At 51.7% G+C, this 18,085-nt stretch overlaps 1 protein-coding gene and 1 non-coding gene across 10 annotated transcripts in view; one reads left to right on the forward strand and one right to left on the reverse strand.

Moving 5' to 3' along the window:
- map4k3a (mitogen-activated protein kinase kinase kinase kinase 3a) overlaps window positions 1–18,085 on the forward strand; it is a 304,817-nt gene that overhangs the window by 100,551 nt on the left and 186,181 nt on the right. The gene's annotated exons all lie outside the window — the stretch shown is intronic.
- On the reverse strand, window positions 14,095–14,213 carry LOC121275448. Its single transcript, XR_005942425.1, has one exon. It is a non-coding gene; the product is annotated as a 5S ribosomal RNA (ribosomal RNA).

An 18,085-nucleotide genomic window follows, 5' to 3' on the forward strand; every position in this document is an offset into this window, starting at 1 on the left:
CCTCTCTCTCGCTCTCCCGCTCTCTCTCGCTATCCCGCTCTCTCTCGCTATCCCGCTCTCTCTCGCTCTCCCCCTCCCTCTCGCTCTCCCCCTCCCTCTCGCTCTCCCCCTCCCTCTCGCTCTCCCCCTCCCTCTCGCTCTCCCCCTCCCTCTCGCTCTCCCCCTCCCTCTCGCTCTCCCCCTCCCTCTCGCTCTCCCCCCTCCCTCTCGCTCTCCCCCTCCCTCTCGCTCTCCCCCTCCCTCTCGCTCTCCCCCTCCCTCTCGCTCTCCCCCTCCTCTCGCTCTCCCCCTCCCTCTCGCTCTCCCCCTCCCTCTCGCTCTCCCCCCTCCCTCTCGCTCTCCCCCTCCCTCTCGCTCTCCCCCTCCCTCTCGCTCTCCCCCTCCCTCTCGCTCTCCCCCTCCCTCTCGCTCTCCCCCTCCCTCTCGCTCTCCCCCTCCCTCTCGCTCTCCCCCCTCCCTCTCGCTCTCCCCCTCCCTCTCGCTCTCCCCCTCCCTCTCGCTCTCCCCCTCCCTCTCGCTCTCCCCCTCCCTCTCGCTCTCCCCCTCCCTCTCGCTCTCCCCCTCCCTCTCGCTCTCCCCCTCCCTCTCGCTCTCCCCCTCCCTCTCGCTCTCCCCCTCCCTCTCGCTCTCCCCCTCCCTCTCGCTCTCCCCCTCCCTCTCGCTCTCCCCCTCCCTCTCGCTCTCCCCCTCCCTCTCGCTCTCTCCCCCTCCCTCTCGCTCTCCCCCTCCCTCTCGCTCTCCCCCTCCCTCTCGCTCTCCCCCTCCCTCTCGCTCTCCCCCTCCCTCTCGCTCTCCCCCTCCCTCTCGCTCTCCCCCTCCCTCTCGCTCTCCCCCTCCCTCTCGCTCTCCCCCTCCCTCTCGCTCTCCCCCTCCCTCTCGCTCTCCCCCTCCCTCTCGCTCTCCCCCTCCCTCTCGCTCTCCCCCTCCCTCTCGCTCTCCCCCTCCCTCTCGCTCTCCCCCTCCCTCTCGCTCTCCCCCTCCCTCTCGCTCTCCCCCTCCCTCTCGCTCTCCCCCTCCCTCTCGCTCTCCCCCTCCCTCTCGCTCTCCCCCCTCCCTCTCGCTCTCCCCCTCCCTCTCGCTCTCCCCCTCCCTCTCGCTCTCCCCCCCTCCCTCTCGCTCTCCCCCTCCCTCTCGCTCTCCCCCTCCCTCTCGCTCTCCCCCTCCCTCTCGCTCTCCCCCTCCCTCTCGCTCTCCCCCTCCCTCTCGCTCTCCCCCCTCCCTCTCGCTCTCCCCCTCCCTCTCGCTCTCCCCCCTCCCTCTCGCTCTCCCCCTCCCTCTCGCTCTCCCCCTCCCTCTCGCTCTCCCCCTCCCTCTCGCTCTCCCCCTCCCTCTCGCTCTCCCCCTCCCTCTCGCTCTCCCCCTCCCTCTCGCTCTCCCCCTCCCTCTCGCTCTCCCCCTCCCTCTCGCTCTCCCCCCTCCCTCTCGCTCTCCCCCCTCCCTCTCGCTCTCCCCCTCCCTCTCGCTCTCCCCCTCCCTGCCTCGCTCTCCCCCTCCCTGCCTCGCTCTCCCCCTCCCTGCCTCGCTCTCCCCCTCCCTGCCTCGCTCTCCCCCTCCCTGCCTCGCTCTCCCCCTCCCTGCCTCGCTCTCCCCACTACCTCTCGCTCTCCCCCCTCCCTCTCGGGCTCTCCACCCCCCTCCCCTCTCGCTCTCCACCCCCTCCCATCTCCGCTCTCCCCCCTCCCTCTCGCTCTCCCCCTCTCCCCTCTCGCTCTCCCCCCTCCCTCTCGCTCCCCTCCCCCCTCCCCTCTCGCTCTCCACTACTCTCCCCCTCGCTATCCCTCTCCCCCTCGCTCTCCCCCTCCCCCCCCCTCTCCCCCTCCCTTCCCCCTCGCTCTCCCCCATCCCTCTCCCCCCTCCCTCTCCCCCCTCCCCTCCTCCCCCTCCCTCTCCCCCTCCCTCTCCCCCCCCCTCTCCCCCTCCCCTCATCACCCTCCCTCTCCCCTCCCTCTCCCCCCCCCATCCCCTTCCCCCTCCACTCCCCCTCCCTCCTACCCCTCTCCTCTCCCCCTCCCTCACCCCCTCCCTCTCCCCCTCCGCTCCCCCCCCTCGCTCCCGCCCCTCGCTCCCCCCCCTCGCTCCCCCCCCTCGCTCCCCCCCCTCGCTCTCCCCCTCGCTCTCCCCCTCGCTCTCCCCCCTCGCTCTCCCCCCTCGCTCTCCCCCTCGCTCTCCCCCTCGCTCTCCCCCTCGCTCTCCCCCTCGCTCTCCCCCCTCGCTCTCCCCCTCGCTCTCCCCCTCGCTCTCCCCCTCGCTCTCCCCCTCGCTCTCCCCCTCGCTCTCCCCCTCGCTCTCCCCCTCGCTCTCCCCCTCGCTCTCCCCCTCGCTCTCCCCCTCGCTCTCCCCCTCGCTCTCCCCCTCGCTCTCCCCCTCGCTCTCCCCCTCGCTCTCCCCCTCGCTCTCCCCCTCGCTCGCCCCCTCGCTCGCCCCCTCGCTCGCCCCCTCGCTCGCCCCCTCGCTCGCCCCCTCGCTCGCCCCCTCGCTCGCCCCCTCGCTCGCCCCCTCGCTCGCCCCCTCGCTCGCCCCCTCGCTCGCCCCCTCGCTCTCCCCCTCGCTCTCCCCCTCGCTCGCCCCCTCGCTCGCCCCCTCGCTCGCCCCCTCGCTCTCGCCCTCGCTCTCGCCCTCGCTCCCGCCCTCGCTCCCGCCCTCGCTCCCCCCCTCGCTCCCCCCCTCGCTCCCCCCCCCTCGCTCCCCCCCTCCGTCCCCCCCTCGCTCCCCCCCTCGCTCCCCCCCTCGCTCCCCCCCTCGCTCCCCCCCATCGCTCCCCCCCTCGCTCCCCCCCTCGCTCCCCCCCTCGCTCCCCCCCTCGCTCCCCCCCTCCCTCCCCCCCTCGCTCTCCCCCTCGCTCTCCCCCTCGCTCTCCCCCCTCGCTCTCCCCCCTCGCTCTCCCCCCTCGCTCTCCCCCTCGCTCTCCCCCTCGCTCTCCCCCTCGCTCTCCCCCCTCGCTCTCCCCCTCGCTCTCCCCCTCGCTCGCCCCCTCGCTCTCCCCCTCGCTCGCCCCCCTCGCTCGCCCCCCTCGCTCGCCCCCTCGCTCGCCCCCTCGCTCGCCCCCCTCGCTCGCCCCCTCGCTCGCCCCCTCGCTCGCCCCCTCGCTCGCCCCCGCGCTCGCCCCCGCGCTCGCCCCCGCGCTCGCCCCCGCGCTCGCCCCCGCGCTCGCCCCCGCGCTCGCCCCCGCGCTCGCCCCCGCGCTCGCCCCCGCGCTCGCCCCCGCGCTCGCCCCCGCGCTCGCCCCCGCGCTCGCCCCCGCGCTCGCCCCCGCGCTCGCCCCCCGCGCTCGCCCCCGCGCTCGCCCCCGCGCTCGCCCCCGCGCTCGCCCCCGCGCTCGCCCCCGCGCTCGCCCCCCGCGCTCGCCCCCGCGCTCGCCCCCGCGCTCGCCCCCGCGCTCGCCCCCGCGCTCGCCCCCGCGCTCGCCCCCGCGCTCGCCCCCGCGCTCGCCCCCGCGCTCGCTCCCGCGCTCTCTCCCCCTCGCTCCCGCGCTCTCCCCCTCGCTCCCGCGCTCTCTCTTTCCTTGCAAGAGGCCAGAATTGGAGAAGTGCTGAGACTATAGAGCTGAAGGAAATTAGAGAGAGAAAGGAATGAAGCTGTGGAGAAACTTGAAAACAAGGACAAGAATTTCAAAATTGAGGGAATTTCCCTGCAATTCCAGGTTTAGTTTATCCAAAGAAAAAGTTGCAGCACATGTCTGGTAAGCCAAATCCAACACCCACAGAGGGTGTGTTAGTTCAGCATATGCTTTGCACTTTCCTTCTTACTTCAGCATAGAGCAATACAAAAAAGTAAGTATCACTTCAGAATATTATTTAAATGAAGACAGAGCGCGGAATGTTGCAGTATTGAGGAATCTGGGGTGTCCTTGCACATGAATCACAAAAAGTTAGCATGCAGGTACATCAAGTAATTAGGAAGGCAGATGGATGTTGGTCTTTACTGCAAGGGGATAGAGTATAGAAGTAGGGGGAAGTCTTGCTGCAGCTGTACAGGGCATTGGTGAGACCACACCTGGAGTATTGTGTACAATTTTGGTCGTCTCACTTAAGGAAGGATAGATTTGAATTGGAAGCAGTTCATAGAAAGTTCACTAGGCTGATTCCTAATAGTGAGGGCTTTGTTTTGTGAGGAAAGGTTGGGCCGACACTGGAGTTTAGAAGAATGAGACGTAATCTTATTGAAACATTTAAGATTCTGAGTGGGCTTCATAGGGTAGATGAGAGGATGTTCCCTCGTGTGGGGGAATCTAGAAATAGGGGCACATTTTTTAAATAAGGGGTCTTCCATTTAAGACTGAGTTGAAGACTGACTTCTGGATGTCATCTTCGGAATTCTCTTCCACAGAGTGCAATAGGGGCTGGGTCATTGAACATGTTCAAGGCTGAGTTAGACAGATTTTTGATCAAAAAGGGATTTGAGGATTATGGAAGACAGACAGGAAAATGGAGTTAAGGCCACATCAGATCAACCACGATCTTATTGAATGGCAGAGCAGGTACGAAGAGCCCAATGGCCTATTCCTGCTCCTATTTCTTATGTTTTAGAAATCTAGGGAACTGCACACTTAATTATGAGATCCAAATTAGTCTTTGCCGCATGCTGCAACACCTGGTTAACATTGATGATTTGGCTAATATGTGGTGCAAATGTCATTGCTGTTTAACTGCCAGGAAATGACCATCTCAGTAAGAGAGAATCTAACCATCTCTCCTTTACTTTCAAAGGCATTGCCATCGCTGAATACCCCACTGTCAACATCCGGTGGCGGGGGGTTACTCTTGACCAGCAATATAAATACTGGTTACAAGAACCATTCAGAATCTGGGAATTCTGCAGAAAATAACCCCTCCTCCTGAGCCCTCAAAGCCTGTCCACATCTACAAGGCATAAAATGAGGAGTGTTGTGGAATATCATCCATTTGCCTAGATGAGTGCAGCTCCAAATAGCTTGACAACAACCAGAACACAGCTCCCTGTTTGATTGGCATGCCATCCACCATCATAAACATTCCCTTCTTCCAACAATGGCGCAGCGTAGCAGCATTGTGTACCATCTACAAGATGCACTGCATCCTTCGACAGCACCTTCCAAAGCCACGACCTTTACTATAAAAAGGACAAGGGGAGCAGATGCATGGGAACACCATCAGCTGCAAGTTCCCCTCCAAGTCATTCACCACCCTGACTTGGAACTATATCACCATTCCTTCATCGTTGCTGGATCAAAATCCTGGAACTCCCTTCCTAATTGCACTGTGGGTATGCCTGCACCATATGGACTGCAGTGTTTCAAGAGGGATGGGCAATAAATGCTGACCTTTCCAGCAGTGCTCACCTTCCAAGAACAAATATTAAAAACAATTAAGTTGCATGTGATTGTGTGAATTTCACAGTTCACAGAAGATTCTTATTGACTTGTTTTGAATTGTAATTTGACATCAACTCCTCCCAATGAATGATGCAATGCAATATCCAAGATTCAGGAAAGCTGTTAGCAATTTTACAAAGTCCTTCTAAATTGTTGATTAATTCTAGCATTGCTGGTGCCCCATCCTAACAACGATGGTAGATTTCTGCAGTGGTGCCTTAAATTTCTAATTAGCAGATGTTCAAGGTTACTTGAGTCATTCGATCTTTTCCTGACACTGTTAAGCTGTGTCACCAAGTCTCTTTTAGCCTGCAAACATGGTGCAGACTCGAACACTGCTACTTCAGACTTGTCCTTGTTGCAAGTCCCATCCAAGACTTATGTATGTACAAATTTTAATGACTGAATGCAGATGTGATTCAATACTTGGATTAGGTGTTCTGTTACTTGACAGTCGCATGTTTGAAATTTTCTTATGCACTTATGTGTTGACTGGTCATAGGGCAATACCAGTTTAAAAGTAGAACTGACATTTTCTAGTTTTGTTTCCTGAAACATTTAAAAAAGTGTTTTTTTTTCTAATGCCACGGGAGCTATTTCATTACTTGGACAAAAAGCTTTACTGGTTGTCTGGGTTTGGTGCAGTGCTGCCCAGAAACCTTTTTCTTTCAGGGTTATAGGACTGCCTGATTGTATTGGACTGCTGTGAAATATTCTGTGGGCAACAGAGTAGAAATGATATAGACGAGTATGGCTATTCTTCCCCATTCAACTCTTCTCTCCAAGTGGGTGGAGGGTGGGTGACTGGGAGCTGTTGTGTCCCTGTGGTAGCTGGTTGCTGTGATGGGACACTTTGTTTTACCTGATCCACGAGCTAGTGTAGGCTTACTCATTCCTATCAGTTTTACATACAGTACTCTTATAAAAGCTGCTTCACCTATTCCACAAAGCACAAATTTCTAGAGTTGTTAGGAAGTCATTGCATTTCATTGGAAACTCTAAGACCTCCATATTCTATGTGAGAGGGCCTTAGACTGTCTTTTCCCCATTGAACCTTTGTGGTGGCTGCCCCAAGCTTTAGTTGCATCCCTCAGCATGTAATCTTGGACCTTGGAATGTGCCAGTTTGCAACACTCAATCCTGAACAACATCGTACGGCGTATGAGCAACAAGTTTCGGGCAGATCAAAAAATGTCTTTCCCTGAGTTAATGGTCCCCCAGCCACAGTTGATGTTGGTCTTGGTGTGTGTCCCTGAGAACAGCCTGTTACGCAATCTCTCTGCACAAACCTCGACAAAAACCACTGCATCTCTTTCCGGACCTGTTTTGCCAAGGCACAATTCAGAAGGAGGTAGTTGACGGTCTCATCCCTACTGCAGCTGCCTTGGGGGCAGCATACAGAGATCCGGGCATACATGAAGAACTTGGTGGGGAGGAAGGGCCCTATGTCTTGATACTTGAAAGTTCTGGCGCTGAGGCATTCTGCCAAATGACTTTGACGATCTGCTTAGGGAACCATCTGACAGGATCCACCAGCCTCCTTTTCTGGCAGAATCTTGAGGATATTACTTGTGGACCATAGCTTGATGGACTTGTGGTCAAGGGTAATTTTCTGCTGAAGCTTCTCCATGAGGCACAGGTGGTATTGCACAATCCAATGGAATGAAGCATTTCACAGCAGCCTGACAGGACCCATTTTATGCAATGCTGGGGATGGAGAGAACCTCCATATCTAGTGACACTTGTGCTTGCATACTGAGGGTCTGCGCACAGCTTGATGCAGCCGCACACAAAGTTGGCCATTAGGTTGAGACTGACTTTGGATATGTTTTTCTTCCCTTGAGCGATTTGTCCCTGTGGACGTGGTCCATCTTTGATCGCCAAATAAAGTGGAAGACTGCTTGGGTGACTGCTACTGCATAGGAGTAGGGTGTGGGCTGACCTCAGCCACCTGCAGCAACACTGAGGGCACGTTGCACCCGATGACCAAGTTTTTACCCACAGTGAAGAGGGAGCATGGCTCGCACAGGCCCAGTTTCCATTTAACTTTGGCTATACACTCCTCCCAGTTTTTAGTGCATGCCCCTGCCCCTCCAAACCCACCAAATATCCTCAATTACTTCCGGTGTTCTGATCCTGATGGTGAAGGGGACAAATGATCAGTCAGCTCAGTTTCCAAAGAGCATGGCCTCGCTCTTGTGCGTTTTATTTTGGCACCTGATGCCAGTTGGTCACAAATGCTAATAAGTCTGTGCGCTGACTGAAGATCCAAGCAGAAGACTGTGACATCATTCATGTACAGGTAGGCTACGATCTCCACTTCCTGGGATCATCACTCTTCTTACACCCACATCCTTTTTTATGGACTTGGCAAAGGGCTTGATGGAAAACTCAAACAAGACTTGGGAGAAAAGACAACGTTGTTTGACTCCAAATTTAATTGGAAATTTTTCCGATTCCCATCCATCTATTGAAACTGTGATCTTGATGTTTGTGTAGGGCAGTTGATTCTAATTGCAAATTCCCTCCCCAACACCATTTTGGAGACCTCGTCCATCAGTTAGGTGTGCGATGTTGTGAAAAGGGCCTTCTCCTGGCCCAAGCTGATGAGGAAGGTATCCAACCCCCTGTCCTGCACATAGCCTTGTGCCACTCAGAGATATGATGGCTTATCAGCCATCTTATAGCCAGGTAGGTCTGATCAGGGTGGTGGTTTTGTTCCATGCCTCATTGAGGATTTTGCTGCTTCAGGCTTTCTGGAGCTGGTTGTGTTGCTGCTCCCCACGTCCGAAAATGTGTTTCCTGTGTGCTTCACCGTTTCTGGTGTCTTGCAGCTGGAAGCTAATTGCCTCTTTAACCTATTTGATGCTTTGCCAATTTTTTTGTTGTTTGTTGATTTTTTGCCCTTCATCCAGTTTGTACCAACCACTTGTTTGTTGTCCCATTGATGTCATATGCTGAGGGATGTTTGATGCCTTTGCTGTCACCTAGTGGTATTTTTGGGAAACTGCATCTTTAAATTTTTTTTTGTTGAAAAAATATACTTTATTCATAAAATATCTGGAAGAACATTCCAAACCATTTCAAAATCACCATCACATAAGTACAATCAGATTCAACTTTTATACATAGATCACAAGGTGCACCAATACAATCAATGAATATTATAATCATTTCAATATGGTCAATGCAGACAATCAGACAAAGATATTGGAGTTATCTACATAGATCATGTTGCACTCTGAGGTGCTTCAATACAGTTATAATACAATTAGTATTCACTGCATACATTCATTTTGAGCTGTACAGCCCGAGGGGCTCTTTACAGTTCCCAGCCCCTCGGTGCTCTGTGGCAGAAAGGTCTTAGACAGCGACCCTTCCCCATTGCACCTTTGTGGCGGCTGCCCGAAGCTTTAGTGTGTCCCTCAGCACGTAGTGCTGGACTTTGGAATGTGCCAGTCTGCATCACTCGGTCGAGGACAACTCTTTGCGCTGGAAGACCAACAAATTTTGGGCAGACCAAAGAGCGTCTTTCACCGAGTTGATGATCCTCCAGCTGCAGTTGATGTTTGTCTCTGTGTGTGTCCCTGGGAACAGCCCGTAGAGCACAGAGTCCTGTGTCACAGAACTGCTCGGGATGAACCTCGACAGAAACCACTGCATCTCTCTCCAGACCTTCTTTGCAAAGGCACAATCCACAAAGAGGTGAACAACGGTCTCGTCCCCACCACAGCCACTTGGAGGGCAACGTGCAGAGGGGGTGAGACTCCTGGAGTGTAAGAAGGATCTGACAGGGGAGCGCCTTTTTCACCACCAGCCAAGCTACGTCTTGGTGCTTGTTGGAAAGTTCTGGCGATGAGACATTCTGCCAAATGACTTTGACAGTCTGCTCGGGGAACCATCCCACAGGATCCACTTCCTTTTCCCGTAGGGCCTGTAGGACGTTATGTGCGGACCACTGCCTGATGGACTTGTGGGCAAAGGTGTTTCTCTGCATAAATTTTTCCACGAGGGACAGGTGGTACGGCACGGTCCAACTACTTGGAGCATTCCGCGGCAGCGTGGCCAGACCCATCCTTCGCAGCACCGGGAACAGGTGGAACCTCAGCATTTAGTGACACTTGGTGTTTGCGTACCGAGTGTTTGCGTACCGAGGGTCTATGCCCAGCTTGATGCAGCTGCGCACAAAGGTGGCCATCAGTATGAGGGCGATGTTGGGCACGTTTTTTCCCTCTTTTTCTAGAGGCTTGTATATCGCGTCCCTGTGGACACGATCCATTTTTGACCTCCAGATAAAGACAAAGATGGCTCAGGTGATCACCACTACGCAGGAGTGTGGAATGGGCCAGACCTGCACCATGTACAGCGAGAGTGCCTCACACTTGATGACCAGGTTCTTACCCGCAATGGAGAGGGAGCGTTGCTCCCACGTGCCCAGTTTTCTTTTCACCATAGACACTCGCTCCTTTCAGTTTCTAATGCATGTCCCGGTCCCTCCGAACCATATCCCCAGCATCTTCAAGCCGTCAGCCCTGACAGTGAAGGGGACAAAGGATCGGTCAGCCCAGTACCCAAAGAACATGGCCTTGCTCTTCCCACGATTTACCTTGGCTCCCGAGGCCAGTTTGAACAGGTTGCAGATGTGGATAAGTCTGCACACCAACAACGGATCCGAGCAGAAGACGTCGACATCGTCCATGTACAGGGAGGCTTTGACCTGAGTGCCTCCACTGCCTGGGATCGTCACTCCTCTTATGCCCGGATCCTTCCTGATGGACTCAGCAAAGGGTTCTTTGCAACACACAAAAAGGACAGGTGAGAGAGGGCAGCCCTGCCTGACTCCAGATTTAATAGGAAAGCTATCTGATTCCCACCCATTGATTGAGACTGCACTACTGATGTTAATGTAGAGCAGTTGGATCCAATTGTGAATTCCGTCCCCAAACCCCATTTTGGAGAGCACATCCACCATGTAGGTGTGCAATATTCTGTCAAAAGCCTTCTCCTGATCCAGGCTGATGAGGCAGGTATCCACACCCCTGACCCGTACATAGGCAATTGTATCCCTGAGCATCGTGAGGTTGTCAGAGATCTTCCTGCCTGGCACAGTGCAGGTCCAGTCAGGGTGGATCACCAATTCCAGAGCGGATTTGACCCGATTGGCGATGACCTTGGACAGAATCTTATAGTCCACATTCAGCAGTGAAATGGGTCACCAATTTCTAATTCCCGCCCTTTCCCTTTTGTGCATGTAGATGAGGGTGATGATGCCTTCCCTCATGGATTCTGACATGCTGCCAGCCAGAAGCATACTCTCGTACACTTCTAGCAGGTCTGGGCCGATCCAGTCCCACAGAGCCGAATACAACTCCGCCGGCAAGCCGTCGCTTCCGGGCATTTTACTCTTCTCGAAGGACTGAAGGGCCTTAGTCAGATCGTCAGGAGTTAGCGCTTTGTCCAGACTCTCCCGTGTACTGTCGTCTAAGACCTCCGTGATAGAGGACTGGGAGGCTGTACTGTCTGTGGGCTTCATGTCATACAATCCGGCATAAGAGGAAATGCTGATCCTCAAAATGTTGGACTGTGATGACTTTACTGAGCCGTCTTCTTCCTTCAGGCTGTTGATCATCGAGCTCTCTCTGTGTACCTTTCGGAAGAAGAAGCACGTCTCATCCTGCTCCACGGAGTGGGCTCTGGAATGGAAGATGATCTTGGAGGCCTCCGAGGCAAAGAGCGAGGCTTGCTGGCTCTTCACCTCTTGGAGTTCCTCCCTGACATCGACTCCCATCGAATGCAGCCGGAGCAGATTCTGCATGTTTTTCTGGAGTGGGGATATTTCCCTGTGTTCCTTTCTAGCTTTCTGGGTGCCATTGAAAATGAAAAACCTCTTGATGTTTCCCTTGATCCCACCAGTGTGTTGGGGACTCAAAGAGGAGTTTCACGGTTCTCCAACATTTGTAATCCCTCTTGTTCTCTGGGGTCAGCAGTTGCACATCTAGCTTCCATGCCCCCCTGCCCACCCTCTGGTCTTCCTTTAAGTGAAAGTCAGCCAATAGGAGGCAGTGGTCAGAGAAGAACACTGGCTTGACGTCGGTGGATCTGATTACGAATGCACGGGACACAAACAGGAAGTCCATCCTGGAAAGGATGGGCCCGCCTGGCCACAGCCAGGTGTATCTACGCTGTGCTCCATCTGCAGGATTGCTGAAGATGTCGCGCAGCTTGGCATCCTTAACTGTTTCCATCAGGGATCTGGATGTTGCATCCAATGTGCTGTCGGCCCTGCCGGATCGTCCAGCCGCATCGATGATGCAGTTGAAGTCACCACCCAGAATGACCGGCCTGGAAAAACCTCCAGCCGCTCAACCTTTTGTGCTGGGGGGGGCGTATGCGTTAATTAACCGGAGTGGAGCATTCTTGTACATTACATCTGCTATAAGGAGATGCCCGCCCACTACCTCCTTAACCTCGGAGACAGTGAAGTTGCCTCCCCGCAGCAGAATACCAAGGCCGGAGGAACGAGAGCCGTTTCCTCCCAACCAGATCGATGGCCCATGGGACCACCATCGTGACCATTGCCTGTAGGAGCTGAGGTGCGGTATCGCACACTCCTGCAGAAACAACAGGTCAGCTTTGACCTTGGCAAGGTAGTCAGTCCAAGGTTGCAACACACCGCGTAGTAGATTTAATGCTACGCACATTTATGGATACAATCTATACACGCATTTTAAAGCATTTAGTCTCTTACCAAACCTGTTGTCTTTGAAAGTCCCAGACCTTTGGTCTGCTCCTGCATACCCATAGTGTTCACAAATTGCCTCACTTTGGATGGGCTGAGGAAACTGTCTGAACCTCCCCATTAGCAATGTTCTGCTCAGGTGGCATCTGGGAGTTCGTGCAGAGAACGGGATTTGAAATGTCCTCTGTTGGATAAGTCTCTCCGATCCTCACCCCCTCTGGGGCGTTGCCACTCCCGGCTTCCCGGAGCTGGGGTGCGCTGAGCACTTCACTGCTCCCAGCTTCCTGGGGCTGTGGTGCACTGGCCTCTTCGGGTTGTGGGCAAAGTTGAGGTGCGCTGGTCTCCTCATTGTCTCCAATGTTCTGGAGCTCGGGTGTCTCGTCCTCCAACTCCCTAGAGCTTTGCCGCTTCTTCTGTAGGTGCTGCCCTTGCACTTCATTGTCCGAAGAGCAGCTGCCCTTGTCATCCGTGTCGGATGGGAAACGCTTCTTGCCGCTTGTCTGGGAAGTGGCTTGGTCCCTTCTTAGCCCCTTCTTCCTTTTGGCTCTCTTCACCAGCTGCCACTCCCCCTGCTGATTTTCCGCTGCTTCCTCCTCCTCCATTGATTCGCTCTCCTGAGGAGTGGGAGGTTCAGGGGGAAGTGCTGTTGATTGGCTGTCTGCTGCCTCAATCTTTTCTTCCACCTTGTCTCTCTCTGTGTCCTTTGTCCCGTTTTTCTCACTGGAGGCCATGGTGGTTGGAGTGTTGCAAGTGTCCTTGGTAGTAGTGACACGAAGTATTTCCTCTGCTTCCCCCTTGTTGGCTTTGGCTACCTGTGTATAAGCGAGGCAGCGTTTGGGGCAGGCCCTGTAGAGGTGACCTGCCTCGCCACACAGGTTGCAGCACTTAGTCTGTTTGCAGTCCTTTGACTGGTTCCCTTCCCGTTTGCAGTTCTTGCAGAGGACGGTGCTGCAGTTGGCCGCCACATGACCAGACTTGCCGCATGACCGACAAAGTTTGGGCTGCCCAGCGTAGACAAGGTAGCCATGGCTTCCCCCGATAGCGAAGCTGGAAGGACGATGGAAGATGGTTCCCTTACCATCGGTCTTGAGCGTGACCTTTACCTGGTGTTTGCATGTCCAAATGCCGAAGGTGTCTCTAACCTCGGTGCAGCTCCCAACCTTGTCGACGTACCTGGCGAGGAAGGTGACCACGTTGGCGACAGGGATGTAGGGGTTGTAGAGATGCACCGTCACCACACAGTCCCATTGCAACGGCAGAGCAAAGAGCAGCTCCAAAGTCAGGATCTTCATCTCCACCGGTCTCTCTTCTCCTCGAACGCCTTCAGGAACTTGACGCAAGCTGCCACACGTTTTTGGGGAACTGCATATTGAGCCTTTGGGGCCACTTCACGGTACCTGTATGTAACTGGTTTAACTGACCGAACTTTAATATTGCAAGGCTCTTCACTACAAGTGTAGTGGCAGGCAAGTTGTTAACTCCCATATGCATCCTGATGGCACCCAGCTCTTATCATTACCATTTCTCTTGACCCCTTCACTTCCATGTAAAGTACTATTTGTTAACATTAGAGCTGCAGCAATTGCGAGTAAGTCCATGGTATGGATAAGGAACTTATTGTAGATTGGACAATAATGGGTACTAGTTGAGTTATATTGTGGTGGGAGGCACTACTGAGTGGAGTGCCCAGAAATTGGGGCCTTGTAACTCTTTTGAGTACAAACCCATTTCCATCTGTTTCAGATGAAGTTACATTGTTTCATAGTTTGCCATTGTGAGATTTGAACTCTTGATCTTGGGGTTACAAACCCAGTACCATAACCACTTGGCTATTTAGGCCAAGCCGGGTGGGGGGCTTGTAACTCTTTCGAGTACAAACACGTTTCCATCTGTTTATACAGATGAAGTTACATTGTTTCATAGTTTGCCATTGTGAGATTTGAACTCTTGATCTTAGGGTTACAAACCCAGTACCATAACCACTTGGCTATTTAGGCCAAGCCAAAGCCTACTGCACCTGGTATTCCCAGGCAGTCTCCCATCCAAGTACTAACCAGGCCTGAGTCTGCTTAGCTTCCGAGATCAGACGAGATCGGGCGTTTTCAGACTAGTATGGCCATAGGCAAATGGATCCTTCTGCACAGTGGCCATTTTTGGCTATGTAGACTGTGTTAGCTGCTTTCTTGATAGTTTTGCCATTGTGAGATTTGAACTCTTGCACTTGGGATTACAAACCCAGTACCATAACCACTTGGCTATTTAAGCCAAGCTCAAAGTTATATTGTTTCATAGTTTGCCATTGTGAGATTTGAACTCTTGATCTGGGGCTTACAAACCCAGTACCATAACCACTTGGCTATTTAGGCCAAGCTTATGAAGTTACATTGTTTCATAGTTTGCCATTGTGAGATTTGAACTCTTGATCTTGGGGTTACAAACCCAGTACCATAACCACTTGGCTATTTAGGCCAAGCCGGGTGGGGGGCTTGTAACCATGCCTGTTGCTAATGGACATGAATGAAGTACTTAAACAAATTTGCATATGACAGTATCATAGGAGTGATAGGTGGGATCTGAAAGGTCAGAAGTTACAAATGGACAAATTACTAATTGGCAGGACATAAGCAGGTCAATGTTAATGCAGACATAAGGATAAGAGAGCAAAGACATAATGAATGATTTTGAAATCCTGTAGCTAAGGATGCGGTTGAGTTGCGCCTGGGGGCTGATTTAATATTTTCAGGTGTAAGTTGAACCTAAGTTGGTTTGTTTGGCTTTAATATCCACCTGAATTTCCAGTGAAAACAGCACTCAGCTGTTTGGTATAAGCATATCAGCATAATTTAAAACTCCAGGTACAATCTTAGGTCATATCCCTCCACCCACCAATGATAGAAGAAGGAAGAAATTATCTGCAAGTCCAAAATAAAGGGATGGTATTAAAAGGCAGCTCAACACAAGGCTAAAGGGGCACAGCTTACGAAGTGATGCCTAAGAACACACATGAACACCAGAAGTAGGGCATTCAACCCTTTAAGCCTGCTCTGCCAACCAATAAAATCATGGCTGATCTGATTGCGGCCTCGACTCCGATTTTTTGTCTGCCCCTCATAACCCTTGACTCCCTTGTTGATCAAAAATCTTATCTAACTCAGCCTTGAACATATCCAATGACCCAGTCTATACTGCTCTCTGGGGAACAGAATTCCACAATTCTTTGAGAGAAAACATTTCTCCTTGCGTCAGCCTTAATTAGGAGACCCCTAATTTTAAAATTAGGGATCTCTGGTTCTAGAAATATCCTCTCCGTATCCACCCTGTCAAGTTCCCTCAGGATCTTGTATGTTTCAATAAGATCACCTCTTATTTTTCTAAACTCTAATCGGTATGGGCCCAACCTGCTCAACCTTTCCTCATAAGATAACCTTGCATTCCAGGAATGAGTCAAGTGGACAGTTGAAGATTACAATGTGTGCAGAAAAATGAAGTATGAATTATTTACCTATATTTCACTTGTTTAACTTTTCACCATCATGCAGTCTTATTGTGCTGAAGGAGGTCACTTGGCCCATCATGCCATGTTGGCTCTTTGAAGGCACTGTTGAATTTAGTCCCATTCCCTAGCTTTTCCTTCATAACCCTGCAAATTAGTCCATTACATATCCAATTGCCTTATGAAAGTTGCTGTAGAATCTGGCTTTACCACCCCTACTGCAGATCTTAACATTCTGTGAAAAAAAATCTTAGTTTCCCTTCTATTTGATTTGCCAGTTGTTTTAAATCTGTGATCTCTAGTTACTAATCCACTTGCTAGAGGAAATAGTTTCTCCCTATTTCCTCCAACAAATCCCTTCATAATTTTGAGCTTCTTCACACAAAACCTTTACAAATCGCTGGTTAAGCCTCAGCTGGTACTGCACTTTAGGAACATAGGAAATATGATCATTCAACCCCTTGATCCTGCTCTGCCACTCAGTCTGCACTAGAGTGCTGTTTTTGAGTGCTTCATTTGGAATTTGGTGAGTGAGGGAGTTTTAAGGGTTAATTTAATTTAAGGGTTAATTTTTATCTATAGTCTAGTCTTTCTTTAATAAAGCAATTAACTAAACGTTGCTCTTTAGAAAATGAGTTTTAGTCCAGCTTTAAAAACAGGGCTCATTCAGGCTCTGTTTGCAGCTAGTTAATTAGTTAACTGGCTTAAACAGTTTTCAGAGGCTTGATTCAGACAGCATAAAAGCAAGCCATCTAGAGTGTTGCTTTTGTCTGCACTGGAGTGCTGCTTTGGATTGTAACAGAGTGCCTCAATTGGAGTTTGGTGAGAGAGGGAGTTTGCTGAAGAGGGAAGGAGGTGATCCTTTCATTTCTACCTTTCCTCAATAAGAAGAGTGATGACCTTGGTAAGTAGAACTTGGTGAATATTTCTACTGTCCTTAATATTCTCTAAACTAGAGGAAATAAAAGTAAAGGGAGTAATTTAAGGGCAAGTATTGAAACGGCAGCTTGGTCACGTGGAATGCTCCTGTGTGATATGGGAAGTCAGGGAAACTTCCAGTGTCTATGGTGACCATGTGTGCAGGAAGTGTCTCCAGCTACAGAAATCTGCGTTTCTGATCTGAAGCAGTGGCTAGAGCATCCGCAGAACTGAGATCTTGTGGATAGCGTGCGAGGTGGTCACACCGCAAGTAAAGAGTGCACAGGCAGAAAGGGAATGGGTGACCGTTAGACAGAGTAAAGGCACTAGGCAGGTAGTGCAGGACAAGCCTGAAGGTACTGTATCTGAATGCATGGAGCATTCGCGATAAGGTAGACGAAATTAATAGCACAATTAGATGTAAATGGGTACAATATGATTGCGATTATAGCGACATAGCTGCAGGGTGACAAAGGCTGGGAGCTGAATAGCAAAGGGTATTTGATGCTTAGGAAGGACAGGCAAAAAGGAAAAGGTGGTGGTGTGGCATTGTTAGTTAAGGATGAAATCAATGCAATAGAGAAAGAGGATATTAGATCAGAAAATCTAGATGTAGTGGGGCTAAGAAGCAACAAGGTGCAGAAAACATAGTGGGTGTTGTATATAGGCCTCCAAGTGGTAAGCTAGGGTACAGTATTAAACAGGAAATTAGAGATGCATGTAAGAAGGATGATACAGTAATCATGGGTGACTTTACATATAGACCGGGCAAACCAAATTAGCAATAATACTGTGGTGGATGGATCCCTGGAGTGTGTACGAGATGGATTTTTTAGACCAATACATCGAGGAGCCAACTAGGGAACAGGCTATCCTAATTTTTGTTTTGTCAATGAGAAGGGGTCAATTAATAATTTTGTGCGGGGTCCTTTCAGGAACAGTGATGTTAACATGATAGAATTCTTCCTCAGGTTGGGAAGTGAAGTAGTCCAATCCAAAACTAGGGCCTGAAATCTAAACAAAGGAAACTACAAAGGTATGAGGCATGAGTTGGCTAAGATAATTGGGGAACTTCATTAAAAGGTGGATAGGCAATTGCTAGTATTTAAGGAATGAATGCATGCATTGCAACAGTTATGTTTCTTTCTGGTGCAAAAACACAACAGGAAAAGTGGCCCAACCATGGCTAAAAAAAGAAACAAAGGATAGTATTAGATGCAAAGAGGAGTCATATGAAGTTGCTAGAACAAGTAGCAAGCCTGAGGATTGGGATTGTTTAGAATTCAGCAAAGGAGGGCCAAAAGATTGATTAAGAGGCGGAATATGAGAGTAAATTTGCAAGGAACATAAGGGGCAGTAAAAGCTTCTATAAGTATGTAAGAAGAAAAAGCTTAGTGAAGACAAATGTAGGTCCCTTACAGTCTGAAACAGGAGAATTTATAATAGAGAATAAGGATCACACACTTCCAGGCTTTTGAATTAAAAGGCAGCAAGTTTACAAACGGCAAATAGTATAATGTAATTTCTAGATAATTTCAATGTAGGAACAGGCTATTTGGTCTAGCTCATTCCTTGCAGTGTTTAA

Source organism: Carcharodon carcharias, chromosome 2, assembly GCF_017639515.1.
Source record: "Carcharodon carcharias isolate sCarCar2 chromosome 2, sCarCar2.pri, whole genome shotgun sequence".
Classification (NCBI taxonomy): domain Eukaryota; kingdom Metazoa; phylum Chordata; class Chondrichthyes; order Lamniformes; family Lamnidae; genus Carcharodon; species Carcharodon carcharias.